This window comes from Pinus tabuliformis, chromosome 2_2, assembly GCF_031772625.1.
Source record: "Pinus tabuliformis cultivar Carrire ecotype Pingquan chromosome 2_2, CPIR1, whole genome shotgun sequence".
NCBI classification, from domain to species: Eukaryota; Viridiplantae; Streptophyta; class Pinopsida; order Pinales; family Pinaceae; genus Pinus; species Pinus tabuliformis.
This window is the reverse complement of record NC_142300.1, coordinates 1,295,012,582-1,295,033,861: the sequence shown is the minus strand read 5'-3', so window position 1 is coordinate 1,295,033,861 and position 21,280 is coordinate 1,295,012,582. Positions and strand designations below refer to the sequence as shown.

General features: G+C 37.1%; 1 pseudogene; it reads right to left on the bottom strand.

Moving 5' to 3' along the window:
* Positions 1-3,072: 3,072 nt before the first annotated feature.
* LOC149198251 (dolichyl-diphosphooligosaccharide--protein glycosyltransferase subunit STT3B pseudogene) overlaps positions 3,073-21,280 on the bottom strand; it is a 31,301-nt pseudogene continuing 13,093 nt past the window's right edge.

Sequence of the window (21,280 nt, the reverse complement as noted above, 5' to 3'; positions counted from 1 at the left end):
ACCACATAAATCACTGTGCACAAGCTGTAAAGGGGCTGAGGCGTGCCAAGAGGCACGTTTGTCAAAACTGTCCCGATGATGTTTTCCGAGTACACATCCGGAACAAACACCATCTTTGCAAGATACCATAGGAAGACCTGTCACCATATTTTCTTTACATAGATGCTGAAGGGAGCGATAGTTTAAGTGACCAAACCGCTCATGCCAAAGTTTGCTCACTTCATCATTATGAGCAACAAATACTGAGGGAAGATGGGATGACCCAAAGTTGTGAAACTTATACAACCTTTTGGAATCATCAGCAAGACCAGTAGCTAGAATCTGTTTAGGATCTTTTAGATCCTTGATTACAACATCATGAGGTGAAAATTCAACAATTTTACCTTCACCTGAATGAGTTATCTGATAGACAGATAGAAGGTTGCAGGATAAGTTTGGAACACATAATACATCATTGAACTGACCATTGTCTAGATGAACAGTTCCAGTCCCTACAACATTAAGAGATCTATCATCACCAACATATATATTTTTGGTGTTACAATCATTTAAAGAAGAAAACATGGCTTGGTTTTTGGCCATGTGACAAGAGGCTCCAGAATCAATGAGCCACTCATGAGAATGAGAAGAAGAAGAAGATACATTTAATGCATAACCAGACTGAGATGATTGACGATGACATGCAGAAAGTGCCGTTCCGGAAGTTGAAGTTGAAGTAGGCTCCAGATGGATGTTATGTTTCTTCATTGCGGCTTCCAAGGCTTCCATCTTCTTAAAGCATTTAGATTCTAAGTGGCCATCTCGATTACAAAAGTTACAATGTCTATCAGTCTTCTTCCATTTGTTTTTATTGGTCTTATCATTTTGCTGAAATGATCTTTCATTTTGAGGCTGAGATGGTTTAGGACCATTCTTTTGAGGATATGACTTCTTAGGATTCTTTGAATTTGGTTGCTGCTGGGCGGCTAACGCTTTTGTGGAAGAGTTTCCAAGATTAAGAAGACCAAGGTGTAAGAGTTTTTCTTGTTCTCTTATTAAGGAATCACAAAAGGAGTCAAAGGAAGGGGCCTTGTAGTCTTGTCCTTGACAAATGAAAGCTTCCCTTGTAGAATGGAAAGTGGAAACAAATACAGAGTAGGCTGGTCCTAACTTAGTAAGGATGGAATAAATAAGGTTACCATCATCTTTCTTAACTTTAACACCTTCCAAGAGATATCTAAGGGTCTTGAATTTGGACAAGAAATCTTCAATGCAAGAAAAATTATTAGGATCCAAAGTAAGCAGCTCATTTTCAAGTTGATGGGATCTAATTTCATTTTTAATCCCAAAAACTTTAGCAAGTTTTTCTAATGCTTCATGAGGAGTCTCAAGTCCTGCAATGTGGAATCTAAGATCAGGAGAAATAGACATCCCTATCAAACCACGTGCTTGATCTTGTCTATTTTCCCATTTTGCCGCCTTGTCTTCATCTTTGGGTTTCTTCTCTTGGTCTGTGGCTATTCTGAAGAGACCTTTACTTCTAAGTAAATCTTCCATGTAGGCTACCCATTGGAAGTAGTTAGTGCTGTCAAGAATGACTTGGCATGGACTTTCCATTTTTTTTTTTAAAAACTGAAGCTGAAGATGCTGAAAGTAAGTGTTCCAATGGATAGATCTCGAAAAAATAGGCGGTTTTAAAAAAAACGGCTCTGAAAAAGGCTTCCGGATGAAGAAGTTATGGCTTTTTGAAAAAAACTTGTTGACGTTGCCGGCAAAGTGCGCGAATGTGCGGGAATGAAAAAATCCGCCCCCACAAAATGGAGACTTGAACCCAAGACCTCTACTCTCTAAAAATAGCTTTGAACCAATTGATCTATACAAAAAATTTGAGAGAGAGAGAGAGAGAGAGAGAGAGAGAGAGAGAGAGAGAGGGGGGGGGGGGGGGCCTCGATTTGCGTGCTTGCCTTGAGAAAGCTCTTTTTCCCTACAAAACACAAAACACAAAACCCAACACGAATATGCAAAGAAAAACGAACCTTGCGGCTCGAAGTTAGCTTTAGCCAAAAAACTAGAAATTTTAAAAAAAAATCTCAAAGTTAGCTTTAGCCGAAAAACTAAATATTTTTCTCAATGTTTCTGATTTTCCGAGATCACACTAAGGTGCAGGGAAAAGAGCATACGCATGAGAAAAATCCTTCCTTTCTGTTTCTGATTTGCCCAGATCGCACAGAGTCGCAGGGCAAAGAGCATACGCAGAAATGAAAGGTATAGATCCGGTTAAAAAAAAAGGCTAAATAAACTGAGACCGAAATAAGCAGAGAGAAATTAACAGTAAACTGCAAAAAAACACTGTATACCTCCCGATCTAAAAAATGACGCAGCTAGGGCTACCGGAAACCTTTTCGCGTGAAACGAAAGGGGTTCCTCACTGGAACAGATGCTCCGAACGCAACAGAGCAGTCCTCTCGGCCCGAAAGCAGTCAGAAACAACAGATCTAGGAAACGACAGCCGCATGCAGTTCTACCGGCTTCAGATTTGGATCACCAACGGACGCGGCCCTCAAATAGCTCTGATACCATGTAGGAATTTACAGGGTAAGTTCCACAGAAAGAATACCAAAAGGACACCGCTCACAACCAGATCTCAAATCAATACACCAGTATTTTTGACGTGGTTAAAACCCTCAGAGTGCAAGGAGGGAAACAGTCCACGGCCTGTCCCAACGTGGGTACTACAGGCAATTTATTAATCAAAGAATGAAAATTTACATAAGCTTCTCTCATGCACGGATTACCCGAACAATGACCCTCCATGCGCTTTAAATAGAACTCATGGACCAATCGGGTGTCAAGCCACGGATCAAGTGTCGGTAATACCGAGGTGAGAGTGAACCGTCGGATCACTACATATCGTGACCGTCGGATTGTAAGTTACAAAATGTACAACGGTAAAGAAACACACTTTACCTAACTCTAACCTAACTCTATGCTAGACCAAGTTGAACTTAACTATATCCTATGTGTCGGAATATCCTAACATATAGTTCATCTTTGGGTATGCCAAGATATGGTAGAATGTCACCACTGATTGATTCATGGCTTGACTTTGTAAATTCTCACTATCCAATTAGTTTTTGTAAAGGCGTCCTCTAAGTACTCAAGTTTCACATTTTTTTTTCCTATTTGAACTCTCCTGGATTGATCCCACCCAATAGCCCCTGCCATACTCACTACTAAGCTCCCCAAATCTATAGTAGCATAATTTATACATAAGATAGTTCAACATTTTAGGAGATACCCCTTTGTCAACACAATACTCTCCATTAACAAGATAATCAAAACAATGGCAATGTGTGTATTGTTCCATGTATTGTTGTCAATAATAATAATTTTCTTTTTCATTGTTGTGATTTAATACCTATAGTCCCATCATGACATTATCTTGGCGTCAACAAGGCTATTTTTTTCTATCCAAAAGTATGCTTCACTATTGTCATCAATGATAACCCTTTCACTTTGGGTACCCCTAACAACAAGAATAATAGAGAGAGATGAATATGCCTTTGATGTCACCTAGGTGTAGTGGGTGACATATCTCGTAAGTAAGTAAAGTACACCTAAGAGGATGGTTCTTTCACCCTTTCTCTATAATGATGATCCTTGATTTATAGAAACCTTTGCAACTGCCTTTAAATCACTTGAGCCTTTATGGGAAACTGTAGATGCAGAATTAGGCTTACTACAAACTAAACTGGACATGTTTTTCATAGGTGAAGATATTACTATAGCACTAATAAGGCACATAACTGGAGTTGCGACAAGGATTAGATAAACCATCAATCCTACAAAATATAAGCTACTAAGTCCATATATCACAACAAAAATAGTGCCATCTGTCAATCTTTTGAAAAAAAAATAGAGCCCTGTTGGAAAGAAGAAAATCAAGATGTGAAACTCAAACATAAATGATGATAAAACTATTGGTTAATGCTCTGAGACAGAGACAATGATTGGCATATGATATTTTTCATATCTTGGATCAAAAAGAGATTAGAAACATCCAATCTAAGGAGATATATAATCAGATGTCATGCCAAGTCCAAGTGTTAGTGGCCCTACTCCTACTGCACTAGTCACAGTTATCTTCAAAAAGGCTTGAAAGAGTTTTAGGTCTTCTAGGTGATGTTTAACCAAGTATACAAAGTAAAATACTTGCAACAAGAAAAAGAATCTCATGGCAGCCATGTGTTCACCAGAATACACTTGCTTATTAAAACCTACAAATTAGATCTTCATCACACGAAGAATTCTGAGGATGTACATACAATCGTATGTGATATACAATCACAATGAATATCTCATGGTCACCCAAAGAATCACAACATAGATAGGAATTAAATTGATGATGAAAATATAACCTCTCGACATAGACCATATAAAATTTAGTGAAAGTCGAGGTGAGCAACTTGGCCAGGGATCCAGTGTTGACAACCTTCACAAACAGGTAGAAAGTTAAAAGTAGGGAAAATATCGCCATCCCTTTCTTATCATACATCCAAAAAAATACTAAGAAATATAACATGGACAAATAGAAATCAAAGTAGCTTCTTCAAGTCTAACAACAGAATCCTGAATCTCCTTACTGAAAAAATAAGCAACCAAAGTGTTATTTGTTGAAATGTGGCAACAAGAATATTCCAATTTTAATTTGTCCTTGAATTAAAATTGAGAATTAAAATTCGAATTTAGTCTCACCAGCTTCTTGAAAAATAATTAATTCATTCATCTTGAGTTAATTGGTTGGAGAAATTCAAGCTAGAAGTCTTTGTGGAGTCATGCAATAGTTATCGCTTAAATTAAGGATATTATCCCTTAATTAAGGAGATAAGGATGAGTTGTAATTGAGTTGTAATTAGTTATCTTAGTTAACTGGGTTATGTCCATTTAAATTAGTTTCAAACAGTTTGAGGAACTAATTGTGAGTTCAATCAGTTAATGCATGCATGCATGCAACTAGTGTACTCCAGATAATTGAAGATTCTCTCATAAATAACTCATGCATGTCTATTCAGACAAAGACCTAGTTGAGATTAAGGACAGGGACAATGTACTATCAATTGCAATAATTTTCCTATATTAAAATCTCTTGCATGCAGAAGGAATTCATTCCTTGAGATTTGCACAATTTTACAATGTGTTGGATCAGTGTGTGAGATCAATATCACACAAGGTTATAGCTGGATCACCCAGGGAAAATTGCGCAAGGAAATAGGAGCTTGGAGGGCAGAGAGAAGGCTTTATGAGTAGTCTATTTTATCTATGAGCGATAGTGAGGGATTGTACTGAGAGCTGGATAGATGTGAGAGCTAAAGTTGTGTGTAATCATGAGATATTTCCACTTGTATGATAATACAGATAGTGGGGTTTTTAGTTGAGGCTTTCCCCTGAGTATTCTTCTGTGTTTCATGTGTATTGATTATGCTTCTAGTTATATGTGTTCTGCTTGATCTTGCTCAAATCTATTAAGCTTCTGCAAGTTTGATTGTACAAGTAGATTGAAGTATTTTGCTTTAGTTATATTGCATTATCAGATTAATCTACAGTTAGAATTTATACATGGTATCAGAGCAAAGTTTATCAGAGTTGTGAACATTATACGAAGAAGAGAATTCAAAGTTTGAAGTTCGGGATTGCAGGCAAAAATCGAATTCATCTCATACTTTAGGTTGGTCAATGGCGTTCTACAACTTGAGACTCGATTATGCCTTGGAAAGCAGCTTAAATTACATAGCATGGAAGGATAGAATGGAAGTAGTATTAGAAGACAATGGTTTGAAGGATTTCATTGATCAATAAATCCCCAAGCCAACTGTAGCTAATGCATAAGAATTGGCTGAACGGAAGAATTGTGTAGTGAAGGTGAGACAGATTCTTCTAGAGGGAGTTCGAGACCATATTTTCTCGAGTCTCCATGGGAATGAGACTCCGTTTTTAATGTGGAAGACATTGAAGGACCTCTATTAGAACAATAGTGACTAGAGGAAACTGGAGCTCAAGGATAAGCTTTGGAAAATCAAGATGGAGAAGGGCGATACTATTTATACATATCTGAACAAGCTCACCACCTACAGAGATGAGCTTGGAGTGTGGGAATAGCTATTGCCGATGATGATATGGTGAGCCTTGATCTCCTTGGTCTTCCAAAGAGCTGGAAAAGCTACCAGGACTCTGTGAATGGAAGAGAGGAACTGTCAGATTGGGAACGACTATGGCCGGATCTCATGCAGGTGGAGATCAGGAGAAGCACTAGAGATGGATCTTCATCAAATAATGAGGATGAAGAAAATATGGCCTTAGCAAGTAATGCAAGAAAAGGGAAAGGGAAGGCTTCCCATTCCAAATCGAATTCTTCTCATGGAGGGAAGAAGGTTGAAAAATCTAAAGTGAGATGATTTAATTGTCACGAGATGGGACATTATGCAACTAATTTCCCATCGCAAAAGTCCAAGAAGGGATCCATAAAAGGATCGGAAGGTGACGCATTAGCCTCTCAGTTCAAAATGGACTTTACCCTCATCGCATGTATGGTTTCATCGATGGTCATTTGTGTTTGGTATCTTGACAGTGGAGCCTCATTCCACATGACCAGCGATAAAAGTTTATTCAGTACCTGGAGGAGAAAGACCTCAAGATGCGCATAGATATAGGTGACGACGGAAAGTACAGTATTTCAGGAGTAGGCACAGTTTCTTTTCAGAGGGAGCATGGATCTCCTCTCACCTTGACAGATGTGAAGTATGTGCCTAGACTGAAGAAGACCTTGGTATCAGTCGCGATGTTGGAGGACAAAAGCTACGATGTTGTCTTTAGTAAAGGAAAGGTGTTCCTAAGACACATAGCCACAGGTCAGATCAAGAGGATTAGGATTCGAGTGAAGAATCTCTATAAACTAGAGGTAGATGAATGTGCTGCATTGAGTTCGAAAGCAGAATTAGTGCAAAGCCAAGACATTGGTGAGTTATGGCATAAGTAGTTGGGCCACTTGCATCATGGGGCCTTGAAGATAATGTAGCAAATCTCTACCAAAATTTCCAAAGGTAAATTTAAGAAAGTGGACACATGCAAAGGTTGTACCTTGGGAACGTACGCCAAGTCTTCCTTTCATGATCGAGGAGGCTTGGAATGGCATGCAACCTGAAGTCAATTAGTTCTACATCTTCGGATCTAGAGGATGGGCCCACATTCCTACAAAGAAGAGAAATGATTTGCAACCTCAGAGCAAGGCATGCATGTTTTTTGGATATTCTTATGAAGTCAAAGGGTACAAATTACTTGATATCAACACTGAAGAGCTCTTTATTGAAATAAGTATAAAGTTTGAAGAAGATGTTTTACATGAACCACCATATGAACCTATTACAAAGTTGCCTACACCATTAATTGATGAGTATGCAGATGATACTTTAGATCAAAATTCTGATCTAGATGAGCCTTTTCCTATGACACCTGTTGGACCACTAGTTCTTGAACATCAAGATAATACTTCCTCATGCAGTTTAGAATATTCTCGACCACCTTCAGCACAAAAATGGCACAACATGAGTGATCTCTTACATGATCTTGCCACTATAGCTCAGTTTGAGGAAGCTCCACAAGCACTCTTAGCTATGGAGCCCTGCCTACCCATGAAATCTTATATGATGCATGCATCAGATCCAAAAAATTATGCAGTAGCAGCTAGGAATCCTGAATGGGAAGCAACTATGGATGAGGAATACAACTCTCTCATTGAGAACCAGACTTGGGACCTAGTTACGCTACCTTCCAATTGTAAACTTATCAGGTTCAAGTGGGTTTACTGGACCAAGAAAGCCGCATATGGACAAGTTAGTCGATATAAGTCACAGTTGGTGGAAAAAGGTTTTCAGTAGGTACATGGTGTTGACTATGATGAGACTTTTTCTCCAGTGGAAAAAATGGATTCCATTCAGCTAGCTCTCTCCATTGTAGTAGCAAGAGGATGGGAGGTGCGCCATATGGATGTGAACAATTCCTTTCTTCATGGTGATATTGAGGAGGAAATATACATAGAGTAGCCATTGGGATGTGTGAAAAATTCATCTATGGTATGCAAACTAAAGAAGTTTCTCTATGGCCTCAAGCAGGAACCTAGAGCATGGTATACAAAGATGGATTCCTATTTGTTATCTTAAAATTTTGTACACTACAAATATGATTCTAATTTTTATTTATTGAAGAAAGTCAACTCCTTGTTGATCATTGTACTCTACGTAGATGATCTTTTGATAACAAATAGTTCAACTTCTGCCATTGTTGAGATTAAAACTACATTGCATAAGCGGTTTTCTATGACAGATATGGGCTTGCTAATTTCTTTCCTTAGACTAGAGATCAATCAAAGTGGTTTTGGGATTACCATTTCTCAACCAAAGTGTGTTAGATAACTTTTCGCACGATTTCGCATGAGTGACTACAAGCCAACAACCACACCTTTCTTATCAGGGATAAAGCTTGAGAATGGTAAAGACACACCATTGGTTGATTGCACATTATACTATTAGCTTGTGGGGAATATTCTTCATCTCACTCACTCCCGTCCTGATCTCCCATATGTCATAGGAGTCATTTCCAGATACATGCAGGAGCCACATGAGTTAGAATGGAAAGCTGCAAAGTGCATCCTTCGATATGTCTAGGGGACAATCACCTATGGGATTAATTATGCAACAAATTATTATTTGGATCTCATTGGGTTCACAGATTCATATTGGGATAGTGACAATCTTGATTGCAAGTCCACCTGTGGTTATGTACTTAATTTGGGATCTGACGCAATTTGTTGGTTAAGCAAGAAGCATGTTGCCATTTCTTTATCATCAATAGAGTCTGAGTACAAAGGAGTAGTCAATGCCACTATTCAGGCCATATGGATACAACATTTTATTTTTGAGCTTGGTATTAGTGTCCATTGTCCGACTGTCATATGGTGTGATAATCAGAGTACACTAAACTTTTGCAGAGATCCAATGCAGCGGAAGCAGACCAAACATATCGAGATCCACATGAACTTCATTGGAGAACTGATCATGATGGGATCATCGATCTGTAGTATTGTCCCAGTTCTGAGCCGACTAATGACATCTTCACTAAGACATTCACTGAGCAGAAGTTTCTATTTCTGCGAGATCGTATCAGGGTGACAGATACAATTGCTTAGAAGTTGTCTTTTCTCAAATTTTTGCATTATATTTTGAGGGGGATTTTCTTCCCACTAGGTTTTCCCTTTTTCCTCTTTGTCATGCATATTACATGGGTACCTAAAATGGCCTTGTTGTCGAGACCCATTCTTTTTGCATTACACTCATCTGAGATATTCTTAAGGGGGGATGTTGGTGTACATGCACCTAGTTAGCCTTAATTAGCTTTAGTTCAACTCTATTTCTTACATGTGATGTGCACTTGCCTTTAGTTAGTTAACTTGAGTGATTACATGTGATGTTCACTTAGCATTAGTTAGTTAACTCGAGTGCTTACATATGGTGTGCAATTCGCTTTAGTTAGTTAACTCTAGTGCTTGCATGTGGTACATGTACACATTAACATAACATAAAGCACACTTAGCTTTAGTTAGCTTTAATTATCCTTAGTTATTTCATGTACAACTAAGCTTAACTTTGTTGCTTTATGTATTGATCTCAAACTAATATTGTGTAATTGAATTCATTCTCAATTCTAATTTTCTTTTCAATTCTTGCAAGTTTGTGTCATTATTCTTAAGCTAGGTCCATATATGTGCTCTAATAATTTTACAACTATTATACACCATGTCCCATTTGTCTTAACGAAGCATGTGTAGAAATCTCGAGTTTGCATTGCTAGTAGATTAATATGCTTTTTATCTCCATCAAGGAGTACCATGTTTGTTAATATTTGACTCTTGAAAGAGAGTTTTCCCACATGCATCTTGCGTTGCCCCTCTGGCCCATTACGAACAACATTTTTGATGACAAATAGCCTTAACATTGTTCTTCACTTTTTCATTCAAAGTATAGGACTTACTCTAATCAGAGTACACTAAAGTTTTGCAGAGATCCAGTGCAGCGGAAGTGGACCAAACATATCGAGATCCACATGCACTTCATTGGAGAATTGATTCATGATGGGATCATTGATCTGTAGTATTGTCCCAGTTCTGTGCAGACTAATGACATCTTCACTATGATATTCACTGAGAAGAAGTTTCAATTTCTGCGAGATCATCTTGGGGTGAAGGACACAATTGCTTTGTAGTTGTCTTTTCTCTAATTTTTGCATTATATTTTGAGGGAGGTTTTCTTCCCACTAAGTTTTCCCTCTTTCCTCTTTTTCATGCATTGTACATGGGTAGATAAAATGGCCTTGTTGTCGGGACCCATTCATTTTGCATTACACTCACCTGAGATATGCTTAAGGGGGGTGTCGATGTACATGCACCTAGTTAGGCTTAATTAGCTTTAGTTCAACTCTATTTCTTGCATGTGATGTGCACTTGGCTTTAGTTAGTTAACTCGAGTGATTACATGTGATGTGCACTTAGCTTTAGTTATTTAACTCGAGTGCTTACATATGGTGTGCACTTGGCTTTAGTTAGTTAACTCTAGTGCTTGCATGTGGTACATGTACACATTAACAGAACATAAAGCACACTTAGCTTTAGTTAGCTTTAATTATCCTTAGTTATTCCATGTACAACTAAGCTTAACTTAGTTGATTTATGTATTGATTCTCAAACCAATATTGTGTAATTGAAATGGTCATACGTTTGAATGACTTACTTAACGCAGTTGAATCCCAAAAAATGATATCTAATATAATGCACTGCGTAAATCCCCCATACTTAAATTCAAAAAGAGTCAAGGGATCTCTACTTGAATGGTTCATGAGGCACAATACTTGCTAAGGTTTTGCAAATGGGGTAGCAAGCTAAGTGGGCTTGATTGTGGGGAAAACTCCACAGTTAAGCGCGCTTGAGCCAGAGGAGTTCTGGGATGGGTGACCTCCTGGGAAGTCCTGGTTACCAGGTGCAAGCCCCGGAAGTGATGATTGATGCTATGTGATTCGTTCTCCACATTTCACTAGTTTCAATCCCACTTCTTCACCCCTGTGAGCATCACCCGATGCAATGAGTGCTAAGTGAACTATTCAAAAATCATGAGAAATTAGTCAGTTACGACTACCTCTCATGGAAATGGTCATACGTTTGAATGACTTACTTAACGCAGTTGAATCCCAAAAAATGATATCTAATCTAATTTTCTTTTCAATTCTTGCAAGTTTGTGTCGTTATTCTTCAGCTAGATCTGTATATGTGCTCTAATAATTTTACAACTATTATACACCATGTCCCATTTGTCTTAACAAAGCATATGTAGAAATCTCGAGTTTTCATTGCTAGTAAATTAATATGCTTTTTATCTCCATCAGGGAGTACCATGTTTGTTAATATTTGACTCTTGAAAGAGAGTTTTCCCACATCCAGTTTGCATTGCCTCTCTATCCCATTACGAACAACAATTTTTATGACAAATAGCCTTAACATTGTTCTTCACTTTTTCATTCGAAGTATAGGACTTACTCTATGCCTCCATGCTAACAAATTTAACAAATAACCCTTCTCTTGTTGAGCCAAGAGGCTCATTCTATAGCTCAGTGTGAAGGTGATGTGTAAGTATGTTTGTCTGTCTTAAAATAAAAATAAAATATTCTCTAAATAAAAAACAATGTCGGCTATAATAAAAAATAAAAAAATATATGTGAGTAATATATTTAAACTTTATACTTTTCAAAAATATTTTAACACGTGATATCAACTTCGCATATAGCTTTGAGCTGAGAGGCTCATTCTACAACCCAATGTGAAGGTGATGTGTAAGTTCCTTCTTAAAATAAAAATAAAATATTCTCTAAATAAAAGAAATTGTCAGTTATAATAAAAAATAAAAAAATATATGTGAGTAAGATGTTAAAACCATATACTTTTCAAAAATATTTTAACACGTGATATCAACTTCATATATATCTATATATAGAAACAAAAATGTTAAAAGAAAATATTTTAATGTTGTATACAATAAAATATCCAATGTGAGTTATGAATAAAACATTTTAATATGAATTAATATTGACGTATACATAAAAATATATTAATAACAAAAACCAGTTTAATGTGGGTTGATAAAAATCAATGGACATGTTATGTAATCTCTATAACATTCAAAAATACAATTTAAACAATAAATAATTACATATTGCTTTTTTGCACTCTAAAATAAGCTTACAAATGAAGAAATTTGATCCCTCTCAACTCATGTTAAATCTGTGGTTAAAATGCATATGTTATGTAATTTCTCTAACATTAAAAAATACAACTTAAACAATAAACAATTACGCATTGCTTTTTGCACTCTAAAATAAATTTACACATGAAGAAATTCGATCCCTCTCAACTCATTTTAAATCTCTGAATAAAATAGATCTATACTAGTTTCATTATAAAATTTGAATCCTCTCCATGTTATCAGACACACAAGTGTGTTGGTCACACAATGTATTTTCTGATATATTTACGGTGCACCTATCCTTAAAAATAATATATATGATCCCTCCCTCGTTTCTTTTAGTGACAAACATATACAAGACTATGGTTGAAACAAATCTTTATATTCTTTTTCATCCTTTTGCGGAGTGTTACAAGTCTTGGTTAACCATAACGAGGCATTATGGCCTGTGTGACACCATTGTTCTTTTCACTATGTTATTATTCTTACAAATACTAGTCTGTAGCGCCAACTAGTATGAAATAATGGACACTTTAATTCAGGTGGATGATGAGGTTGAATGCGCATTCGTGTAGTGAATAGCGCATCGTTGAGTGTTGGAAGCAGATGAGTGGTTGTGTTGGAGAGACACCTCAACATCAGCCACTGACTATGCGGTTTAACTAAGAAATTCCAATGACATTCCAAGTCAACTTTTGACAGAGTTTTGATCCTCTCAACCTTCTTTTTCGATGATTCTTTCCATGCTCTAGTCAACAATTTTACATCGGGTAAAGTATCCTTAGGGCAGTCCAATATCAGGTTAGCCTGTAATAGGCTCTCACTAATTGATTCTGTGATATTGTTTGAAATGTCTCTGGCACTGAAGATTTTCATTTTTGCTGAATTTTTCTTATTTGGACTGACCTGCTAAGAGAAATACAAGGATAAGCAGAAACTTTCTAACTCAGAGAGAATAGCCAATTTCATATGAATCTATGTCTTTTATGAGAAAAATCTTATGATATCGTTTCACAATAATGAAACCATTAATAACTTCGAAGTCATAAATTCATTACATTTTTCCATTAAATGGTAAAACGTGGACTCACATGGGCTTTGGTACACGTCAGCATATTGGAGGATTTTATCAGAGAAATCTTATGGTTGTATCATTGAAACATGCGATATTCTCATCCTCCGATAGGCTTTTAGAGTGTAACGGCTAAAAATGTAGGCGGGAAGAGGTATCGAAGATCCTGTATCGGAGGTTTGGTATCAGAGGTGTGAAAGGATGGCAGGCGATTGGAAAGTCTCAATATAAGAGTTGCGATATGAATAGCGGGAGGTTTATCGGAGATCATAGGTTTGGGGATATCGGAGGATCGAAGCTTTGTGACTATTGCAATATTGGCAATGTTTTATATCGGAGGCTAAGCGAGAAGGGATATTAGCGGATCGGGGATCGCAATATCAGAGATTGGCAATATGAGGTTTACATTTAAAACTCTGATATTTGGAAGCTCCGATAAATGCTACATGGAAATGTTGTGGGGTCAGACCTTATTATTATATTCATGAAAAGGTGCTTTGTTACTTTTAAGCTTAAAACACATGAAAACTTTAATCGGGGAAAGTCTAATCACATGTTACCATATTTGAAATACCTCGATAAAGTTCTGTCGATAAAGGATTTTATACAAAATCCAATATTTTTGAATATGCACCATGGGCCTAAGCTCCAATATAAAGGTTCCAATAAGGGAGATTTCTCATTTTAGTCAAGTTTTTTGGAAAAATGAAACTAATATCATCTTATTTTATTTAAACTTAAAGGATTTTATCCTAAATTCAAAAGCATCCCCATTGTTTATTAGTTCTACTACTAACATTAATGGGGGTTGTTGAGTAGTACAACACACTGGAAAGCTACAAAGTGCATCCTTTGATATGTCTAGGGGGCAATAACCTGTGGGATCCATTATGCAACAAATTGTTCTTTGGATCTCATTGGGTTCATAGATTCATATTGGGATAGTGACAACCTTGATTGCAAGTCCACCTCTGGTTATGTAATTAGTTTGGGATCCAGCCCAATTTGTTGGTCAAGCAAGAAGTAGGATGTGATTTCTTTATCATTAGCAGGGGCCGAGTACAGAGGAGAAGTCAATGCCACTATTCAGTCCATTTGGCGATAAAATTTTATTTTTGAGCTTGGTATTAGTTTCCATTGTTCGACTCTCATATGGTGTGATAATCAGAGTACGCTAAAGTTTTGCAGAGATCGAGTGCAGCGACAACAAACCAAACATATTAAGATCCACATGCACTTCATTAGAGAACTGATTCATGATGTGATCATTGATCTGCAATATGTAGGTTTTAACCCCATACAGAAATTACCTGAATATGAATTCTTAAACACAGAAAATAAACAACACGAGAGCATAACACATAAAACACATATACACAGAGATTTTCACCTAGATCCCAAAACTGGGACTACCAACTTGATTTTTCATTATGTTCCTTTCAATATTACAATACATATTTATACATGCCGAAGAATCCAATACCATGGACCGAAAGCCATCGCGTCCAAACCCCTTTGAACCCCCCCCCCCCCCCCCGACGCAATCAGTGCAACAAAGGGGGAGCTTCACCTCCCTTCTAACCCCCCCGTTAACTACGTCAGCTAGTCGTGGAAAGAATATAACACAACCTAACATTCTCCCACTTGTTGCTTCTTTCCACAGGGGGCCACAGGAGAGCTTAGTCATTTATCTAGTCCTACAATGCCCATTGTTTCTCTACACCAAGAGAACTTCTCAGAGCTCACAGATTTTGTCAATGCATCTACAGTATTCTTCAAAGTTTCCACCTTTATGAGCAACACATTTTTGTCTTCTATCATATCCCTCACAAAGTGATACTAAAAATCAATGTGCTTTGTCTTTGAATGATATGCAGGGTTCTTTACCAAGAAAATTGCACTTTGGTTGTCACAGTCTATCCTTATAGCTCCCTATACTAACCCCATACTTGAACACAATCTCTGCAACCAAACTGTTTCCTTGCTTGCATGAGTGGCTGCCATGTATTCTGCCTCTGTAGTTGATAGTGCCACTGCAGATTGTTTCTTACTCATCCAACTGACTACACCTCCAAATAGGTTAAACACATACCATCTTGTAGATCTTCTCTAATCTAGATCTTCAGCCCAATCTACATCAACAAAGCCACGAATATCCAACACACTATCCAATCCTGGTCTTCCTTAGTAGCACAAACCATAATCACTAGTGCCATGCGAATACCTGAAAACCTACTTCACTGTTGTCCAATTCTCCTTCCTTGGTTTTGACATAAACCTGCTCAATACTCCCACTTTATGTGCAATGTATGGTCTATTACAGACAATTGCATACATTGGGCTACCGACTACACTTGCATATGGAACATGGGACATGTCCTCTTCCTCTTCTTGTGTCTTGGGACACTGTTCAGCAGATAACTTTACACCTACATGAATAGGAACCTTCACCACTTTACTATCCTACATATTAGACCTCTACAATATTGGCTTGGCATACTTCCTCTGGTTTAACCAGAGCTTCCTCTTTTTCCGATCTCTTTTAATTTTGATGCCCAAAATATGGTTTGCAGCACCAAGATATTTCATGTCGAATTTGGAGGACAAATGGGTCTTCAAATCCTGGATAATTTCCTTGTCATTTCCAACCAGCAACATATCATCCACATATAAGACCAGATAAATAACATAGTCACCAATTAATTTAAAATACACATAGTGATCTATTTTGTTTCTTGTGAAGCCAAGTCCCCGTATAAATGTATCAAATTTTTGATACCACATCCTTGGTGACTATTTTAACCCATACAGAGACTTATTTAACTTGCATACCAGTTCTTTCTTATCCTTCACCGCAAAACCTTTAGGTTGCTTCATGTAGATCTCCTCTTCCAGATCCCTGTGAGAAAATGTTGTCTTCACATCCATCTATTCTACCTCAAAATCAAAAGCAATAGCAACAGATAGAAGTAATCTAATAGAAGCTACCTTGGCAACAAGAGAAAAAATATCACTAAAATCAATTCCCGGCACCTAGGAATAACCTTTTGCTACCAACCGAGCTTTGTATTTCTCCACATTTCCTTCTGAATTTGTCTTCTTCTTGAACACCCATTTGCTACCAATGGGTTCCTTCCAGCCAGCAACTCCACCAGATCCCATGCCTCATTTTTGTGCAAATATTCCATTTCCTCAACCATGGCCTCTTTCCAGAGTTTGCCATCCTCTAAATCTACTGCTTCCTTCACAGTTCTGGGATCATCATCAGTAATAGATAAAGAAAAATTTGAACAGAAAGCAGATGGAATATACCTTTTTGGCTACCTTCTTTCTCGAACTGGCCTTCTCACACCCAGAGTTTGTGGCTCTTCATCTTCTGATTCCTCCTCTGCTGTACGGTCTGAATCTTCCTCCTTAAGCTCAAACTCTATCTTCTCAGGTTCCTTTGGTTGGACTTCATGTTTAATAACATATTTCACCTCTATGAACACCACATCTCGGTTGTACACAAACTTCCTTGTTACTGGGTTCCAAAGCATATAACCCTTTAAACCATCCTTATACCCAATAAATATGCACATTTCAAATTTACTATCCAACTTTGTTCTTTTCTCCTTTGGAACATGTACATATGCATCACATCCAAATACGCTCAGATGTGAAAGAGAGGGTTTCTTACCAATCCATACCTCTTGTGGAGTCTTATCCTCCAATGCTGATGAAGGTGATCTGTTGACCAGGTAACATGTAGTCTCCACCGCCTCTACCCAGAATTCTTGTCCTAACCAGGCACCATTGAGCTTGCTTCTTGCCCTTTCCATCAACGTCTTGTTCATTCTTTCTGCAACTTCATTTTGCTGAGGTGTATATGGAGTAGTCTTCTGCCGTGATATACCACACTGCTTATAGAATTCTTCAAATTCCTTACTACAAAACTCTCCACCGTTATCTAACCTCAGCACCTTTATCTTCTTCTCTGCCTGGTTTTCCACCAGAGCCTTAAATTCTTTAAACCTGTCAAAACTTCAGATTTCTTCTTAAGGAAATATATCCATGTTTTCCTTGAGAAGTCATCTATAAATGATACATAGTACACAGAATTACCCAGTGATGGAACCTTCACAGGTCCAATCACATCATTGTGCACAAGCTCTAATATCTGTTTTTCCCTCTTACCACTAGAGGGGAAACTCACCCGATTCTGCTTCCCATATACACAATTTTCACAGAAATCAAAATCCAGAGAGTTATTAATCATACCTTTACCATGAAGTATTTGAAGGCCATTCTCTCCAATATGTCCAAGCCTTTGATGCCACAACATGGTCTTCTCTCCAGAGACCACTAGATTTTTTGCTCCACTTTCAGGAACCATGGAACTGTTGCACCCATCAATAATAGTGCTACCTTGTAGCTTGCACAGAGTTCCAATCTGAACTCCCCGAATCAATACCAATGCTCCCCGAACCATCTTGCAGGTATCCTTCTCGAACATTGTTTTTACACCTGCATCATCTAGCTTGCTTACAAAAATCAAATTTCTGGCCAATCTAGGAATATGCAGAACACCTGGAAGTGTTCTAACCCTTCCACCTTGCAACTTCAACTTTAATTTTCCGCGACCAACAATTCTAGCCTTACTATCATCCCCTAAGAAGACATCACCACCATCGTATTTCTCATACTCGCAGAACCACTCTCTATGGGGAGTGAAGTGAAAGGATGCACCTGAGTCAATCAACCATGCCTCGTGATCTACATGTGTACTTGAAGAAGCCAAGTACACATCCCCACCTTCATCTGAGGTGGTTTTCACCTCTGCAGAAGGAGCATCATTAGATCCCTTTCCTTCGTCAGGAGCTTTAGATTTACAGTCCCTTTTGTAGTGCCTTTCCTTTCCGCATTTCCAGCAAACCAACTTTACAGGTTTTCCTGGAGATTTATATCTCCCTCTAGATTTAGATCTCCCACTCGATGACTTATTTTTGTTTATGTTCGAGGACCGTCCTCGTACAAACAAGGCATCACCATTTTGGCTCTCCATATTTTTCCATCTCATCTCCTTCGTCAGCAAGGATGAGACTATTTCATCAAACTATAAGGCAGTTGTATTGCTACCTATTGTAATAACCATACTATCCCATTTATCTAGTAGAGAACACAACAAACTGATGCACATATCTTCATCTGAAATTTTAATATCAACAGATAATAACTGACTTACCACAGTATTAAATGCATTCAGATGCTCTGTCACTGAGTCTCCATCTTTCATCCTCAGGTTATACAGTTTTTTCCGCAGGAACAATTTATTCACCAAAGACTTAGATTGGTACAAAGTCCCTAACTTGTCCCAGAAAGCCTTAGTCATAGCTTCCCTGATACATTCAACAATATTGAATCTGAGACACACAATCGTATTGTGCTCTTTTCCTTCCAATCTAACTTTTTCCATTCTTCATCGAACACTCACGTTGGTTTAGTACCCGGATCTACCACGATCAACTGATCTTTATCCAGATCCTCCATCTTGAGTTTCCACAACTCATAACTTTGACCATTAAATTTCTCAATATTTATCTTTCCACTGCCATCTTTTTTTCACCACCAGAATCGATCTTGAAGATATCCCACTAAACAGGGTCTACCACAGGCCCGAGCGAAACCCCTCACCAACAAAGGTGTCCCCTTGAAGTCAAAACAACTTCGATTCCAAATGTAGGTTTTAACCCTATACAAAAATTACCTGCATATGAATTCTTAAACACAGAAAATAAACAATGCGAGAGCATAACACATAAAACACATATACACAGAGATTTTCCCTTGGATCCCAAAACTGGGACTACTAGCTTGATTTTTCATTATGTTCCTTTCAATGTTACAATACATATTTATACATGCCGAAGCATCCAATACCATGGACTGAAAACCATCGCATCCAAAACCATGGACCAAAAACCATCTAGTCCAAAACCATGTGCGAAAAATCATGCACAAAACCATAGGTAGGTCCACCCAACCTAATATAGGGTCCAAAAACAAAATTTTCTGCGACGCTGCCCCAGACCCCATGGAGTGGGGTTACCTGCACCCCTCAAACCCCCTGTGACCCCCCCCCAGCTATGCAATCGACACAACGGAGGGGGACCTCCGCCCCCCTTCTAGCCCCCCAGTTAACTATGTCAACTATTTGTTGAAAGAATATAACACAACCCAACACAATATTATCCCAGTTTTGAGCAGACTATTGACATCTTCACTAAGGCATTCACTGAGCAGAAGTTTCAATTTTTGTGACATCATCTCGAGGTGAAGGACACAACTGCCTAACAGTTGCCTTTTCTCTACTTTTTGCATTCTATTTTGAGGGGTGGGTTTCTTCCCACTGGGTTTCCCTCTTTCCTCTTTTTCATGGATTGTAATAAAGATGATGATAATCTAATCCGAAAAATTCACCTATGATATTATAGTATATGATGGTCACTTGGAGGAAGTACCTTTTACAAATACGATTCTCAAAATTGATAGTCAATACAGGCTCATTTGGAACTACACCAATTGATAAAATGTTAAATGGATTATGGAAAGCTTATTATGAGTTTGAAAACAATTATAAATTAGCAAATTTTTGGCTATGGGATAAGAAGGAACTTGTTTTGGAGACTCTTGTTACTGCCATTATCTTCTATGGATGTGAAGTTTGGGGATTTAGTGTTTCTAAAGAATCCTAGAGAAAGATAGATATCGAAATGAATCTCGTAATTGATAATATCAATATTAACGGAAATACAATCTAACATATCATCATCAAAGAAGCAAGCATTTCTCCCTTTGAGGGCATGGCTATGATTAGGTAGTTAATGTGCAAGAACAAGACAAAAAGCACGAACGTAATGCGGATCCCAAAAAACTACTTGAAAGTCTAGCCAAAAGGAACCATGGATGAGGATGATATAAAGATGTCAGTTTTAATATCAAAAGCATTATTACATTTAAATTTAAGGACAATCCTAAATGAAAAAAAGAAATAAGGGATAAATTTAAGGACAATCCTAAATGCAAAAGAGAAAATGAGATAAAGAAAATTAAAATATTACAAGCATTTGGTCAAGCCTAATCTAAAAGATCAAAGTATTTCAAGGTTTTTATAAAGAAGAAAAATAAAATTGTTAATAAGAAGAAACTCTCAGAAGAAGCATAATAAAAGATGCCATTGGATAATTCCTAGAATATTTGGGGTAAAAGACTCTATTATCTCTATGACTCTAAAAGAGTTAAAATGAAAAACACTTTCGAAGTGTCATATGTATACCTAAATTAAATTACAATTTCAAAATATTTAACAGAATACATATCTTTCTAAGCCATGAAAATATTTTGGTAATATAAAAACAAAAATTTTAAGAAATTCAAATAATTCCGTTTTCTTTTTAAAATTGGGGAAATAAATTTTAATTTCACTATCATTATTTTAAAATACCACTAAATAAAAAACATATTTGAAAATTTTAAATATCATTAAATAAAATATTTTTAAAATTTAAATATTAATGAATTAAAAAATCAATATATATATATATAATTATTTTTAAGATCATGCGGTGAAATTGGTGTTTTAATTTATGAATTTTAAATATATTAAAATTAATATAACCATTGCATGGATAAGAAGACAGAGGACAACCATCCCCAATATATGAATTTTGAAGTTCCCTTTTCTTTTAAAAATTGGGGAAATTGGTGTTTTAATTTATGAATTTTAAATATATTAAAATTAACATAACCATTGCCAGGATAAAAAGGAGGCATAGGACAACCATCCACAATATATAAAAGAATCAAATATATTTATAATAATCATTGTCCCCAAATAAATACAAGTTTGCAG